Genomic DNA, 4,939 nt, shown 5'->3' on the forward strand with positions numbered 1-4,939 from the left:
TTCCGGGGCCGATGAGATGGAGTCAAGGTCTCTCAGCAGTGAACATTCCTGTCTCTTCACTTTTCATGTGAGTTTGAGGTTCATAAATACCCTAATGTGGCAGAAGCAGCTGGGGCTCAAGTAATAAATACCCTGGCTACAAAAGTTAGCCTGTGGGCCCTTGCAAAGCAGAATCTCAGGCTGCAGAGACACTATGCACCACTGGTGGTAGCGTATGGGGTAAGGGCAGGTACATGCTACAGTGTAAAGCAGGATGTGCCTACACTGCAAGGCTCTGGCAGGGGGGAGACAGCAGGGAAAGGCCGAGCCTTTCCATAGTGTGGAGCTGCTGGAGCCTTTCCCTGAGGAACTGACATACATCCCCACACCCATTGGATGTGTCTTTGCTCTATTCACCTAAGCCCCACTAGCTACGCTGCTTTACATGTGTGATTGGGGCTACTTCGGCGCGTACTGTACATGCCATGGAGAGAGGCGAGCAGTATAGATGCACTCTTTAAATTTGAAACTGAAGGTAAGGGTCAGCTCCTCAGCTGATGTAAATCAACACAGCTGGCTTGACTTCAATAGAGCTATGACAACCTAAACATTTAGTTTTTAAACATGAAGCTCCTCCTTTACAATGGCCCACGGGCCAGCTCTCCTAATAAGAATGGTACCTGAGCCCTTGCAAGCTCCCTGCACCTTATCAGCACTTTCATGAGCCCTAAACATATACATAAAAATGGGCACAGCTCTAAGAATGAACAGTGTGCGCACACAGAAAAAACAGTGATCAGTCCCAAGAGTTAAACCATTTCCAAAACAATGTGTATAATGATACAAATCTAATGCATTTGTCAAACTCGTGATCTGATCAAGGAGATTCTAGCAACTTGAAGAATTTATTACAAATATACACTCATCTTTAAATGTTCGTCTGTGATGTGTCAGCCATGTGCAACGTCTCCCCCACACAGGTACAATGTACACAGCTGATAGTCATACAAATGACCGCTAAGCTATCCAGAAGCAGAGCTCAGTAAATAGCACAATTGATTCGTAAACATTTGTTTGAATTTGAAAGCCAAATTTCAGTTCAACTCTCTTCACAACAGAATCTGGAATACTGAAAGCAATTATTTGACAAGCATTTTATTAGGGAAATTTAGCAACATTTGTTGCGTACATTATGGAATGGATGTTAAATTATTCACCCAGTATCGCTGGGATCCGGAATCTCAGCACTTTGAGATTCTAAGACAGTGGAATTTTTCAGACAAAGTTGACCGAATTGTATAACATAAGCAAATACTGAGACAAATCGCTTCATTAATGGTTTACTTTCAAAGTGCTGGGTACTTTTATTTCGTTAACTTTCTTGCTGCTCAGGGAGCCATTGCTTGGTATCACAGAACATATTGGACCATAATTTCCATAATATGAAGTCTTTAAATCAAAACTTAGTGACTTTCTAAATGTTCACTCTGGTTCAACCATAAATTATTTGGCTTGGGAAAAGAATCTTTAGGTGAAATTCTGTGGCTTGTCTCCTGTAGGAGGAAAGACTAGATGATCACAATGGTCCCTTTTGGCCTTATATATGAATATGTATTCCACATTGACTCTGAACTCATTGTCTTCAGCTGGGATTCTGGATTTACTCCATGTTAGTAATGCTTCATGGGAAAGCAGCATCGCAATGAGATGTTTATCCCATTATCTAGCTGGATAACCTCTTACTTTGCTGAAGACCTGAGTACAGATATGAAAGAGAGCCCGGGCAAAGCCACTGGGTCTGATTCTCCTTTCAGCTAAATCAAAAGTAAAACCTCACTGAAATCAGTGTTTTTACACCAGTGACAAACGAATATGAGTGAGAGGAGAAACGGGCCAACTGTGTTGAAGAGCCTGTAATTTCACCTTTGATTTGTCAAATCACAATGAACATTCCAAGAGACAAATTTGTGATTAATTCCCCATGTACAAATACCGTAACTTTAGTCACATTTATTCATTATGTTCCAGATAGAAACTAAAGAAAGAGCTTCAATTTCCTGCATGAGCAACTGGGGATGATCTGTTTTGCCTGATAAATGGTGTTGCCTGTATCTAGCGCCTCTGATTGTGAATGGTGTTTTGGGATTTTGAATCATGGAACAAATGACAAATGTGTGGCATAGGTGTTAAATGTATGGCTGGAGGCCCCTGTGCTAGTTTGGAATCACTGAGCCACTAAGTACCGTTAACAGCCAAGATGATACCAGCTGGACTCTGAAGTTCTTAAGAAAGCATTTCACACTGAACTTCAGAGACCCACCCATCCGACTGAAGGCTTTTGGCTATGAACTGTACACTATTATTGTCAATTGTACATTGAAGTCTATCTCCTCCCATATTTCCTGTTCCTGCAGCCCTTCCTCTCAGGGCCGTTTTAAGACCTTCGTAGGCCCTAGGCACACTTGCCTTCGTAGGCCCCCCGACTGAAATAACTAATTTGATTTTAAGCGATTAATAAATAGTTTTGTAAATAAAAATAAAAAATTATGTATAAATTTTTTTTTCGTAGGCCCTGAAAGTTTCGTAGGCCCCAGGCACTGTGCCTATTGTGCCTAATGGATAATACGGCCCTGCTTCCTCTTACCAACTGTGCAACACTACATATGAGCACCGGAGCCTTCACTCCACCTCTGCTGAAATCCACTTCTTTTCGCATTTCATCTGTTCCAACGCTTCTCCTTATGGTCTCCTCAAAGTTCACCTCACCAGACCCTAGCATGTTTAGAACGCTGCTCACGGCTGCCAGGCCTGTATAAAGAAACAAAGCCATATCACATCTATCTTCCGTCCTCACCACAGGCTCCCGCTTCACTTCAGGATCCAGCTGAGAATTACTTTTCTTGGACACACTTTTCGGAACAGACGAACATCCTATTTTAAGTCCCTGAGAGCTATAATTGTCAGCACCTCCGAAAACCAGTGCTCTTGACTTTTAAAATAATCCAGACTACCACACGGGTCTCACTCTCTCGCCTCCTCACCTTTTTCATCCCTTTGTCTGTTGCTAGCCATCTCCTTGGTCCTCCCCCTACCCCCAGTCAGTCCTGCTGTTATTGGTTTAAGACCCTTCACTGTAGTTCCTGCCACATGAAACTGACTTTCAGTATTTTTTCTTTTTAACTTGCCATCTAATTTTAAATTTCAGCTGAAAAAATATTTGATCACTTATTTATTCCCCACCAGACTGTAATCCTATTATTTATGCTGTGAAGCACTTTGGGGATGCAGTTTGTGAGAAAGACCCTACACAGATTAATATTATATTGAATTATGTATCAGCTGTCCAAGGAAATAAACCTGATCCACTTCCATAAACTATTTTAGGATGTTTTGCACCTATAGACTATATCTAGCCACTGATACATTTACACAGCTCACATTACATTACCTTGCCTTACTGGGTTATTGGGCCAACACACCGTTGTGTCAGAACTCTCTAATGCATTGATCCAAAGAGAGGGTAGCAACATTGTTAAAATGAGATCTACACCAGGATCTTTGTACGTACAACAGGGATTGGTTTCTTTGCTTTTAGCTGTAGAGGATTTTGTACATAAGCATCTGGAATATGGTTATTCAGTGTGTAATATCAATTGAATGAATAGTTTCAGCCACTGAAGAGAGGTAACCCCTCCTCCCCCACAGGAACTTGACCTCCCCCACAGGAACTACCATCAGAAGATCTGGGTCTCATTTGATATGGCAACTGATTATGCTTTTTAGTTCTTCCTTTTACAATGATTCACATATTTTGGTGAGCTTTGGGACATTAATATCCTGTCATTCTTATTCCTTTTGCATTTGTTTATTTAGAATCCATGTTATCCAAATGTGTGATTGCAAGTGTTACACTTTTCTGCAGAAAATCAGTGGAATGCAGGTAATTCCCTTTGCAGAGTTATAGCACTTTTAGGTGAACTCAATTGTAAGAGAGTACTGAGTAGCCTACAGGACTAGCCTGCTTGCTTGCATAGATATATCTTTCCTTATAGATATATATCTTTCCTTATAGATTCAAGTATTGTTGTGTGATTATAATAGTCATAGATTTATATTAAAGTATTATAGCTCTAATGCAAGGTACCTTACACGGCACATCCTGAATGAAAGCTAAGGCAGTTAGCATGCATATGTTTGGGACCTTTGGCCCAGATAAGTAACAATGAGTTAAAGGATGAGACATATATGGTTATAACCTTTACTCTAGGTAAGTCAGGAGGCATCAAAACAGGGGGTCTGTCTCAGGTTATGCCTTGAGTAAACTTCACAGATACACCACAGAACCCACAAAAGGGCCAGAAATAACCAAGGTGAGATAAACGAACCGTCTGGAACCATCTGGAAAGGATGTGGATATGTCATTAATACGCACGAAGCTGTCAGCCTATGGAATAAATGTACCCTAATAGTTTGGACTTAGAAGGAGGACCCATATTGGTCAGGGTATAAGAAGGGGAAATCGTGTTACTTGGGGCAATCGTCAGCTACTCCTTCTTGAAGCTTCTTTTAGTTAGTGTTAAGAGTTTGTTCTTCTTTTATACTTTGTAGTGTTAGTCTTAGCCTTATAGCTCTTAGTCCTCGAGCATTGCCTACTTCACTCCTCTACTCAGGAGTTGAGGAACCAGACATCTTTCTCAACCAGGTCATCAGGGGAAGGTGTGAGTATATTAATCCAAAGCATGCAGTCACGAGTCTCTAAAATAAGACTAATCCTATCCATTATCCATTTGATTATTCATTTTCTTTTAATCAGTTCTTTGTCTATCTTTTTAAGTTATCCTAATAAAAGCTTATAAAATTATACAAATTTGGCTATCACTGTGAACCTTCCTGTAGTGCATCCCGGGTCTCTATAAAACTCTTCTGGAGCCTGATTCCAGGACAAGAACCTCATTATTTT

Source organism: Emydura macquarii, unplaced genomic scaffold (genome assembly GCF_026122565.2).
Source record: "Emydura macquarii macquarii isolate MOO-44397 ecotype Brisbane River unplaced genomic scaffold, CSIRO-AGI_Emac_v2 contig_2636, whole genome shotgun sequence".
Lineage (NCBI taxonomy): Eukaryota > Metazoa > Chordata > Testudines > Chelidae > Emydura > Emydura macquarii.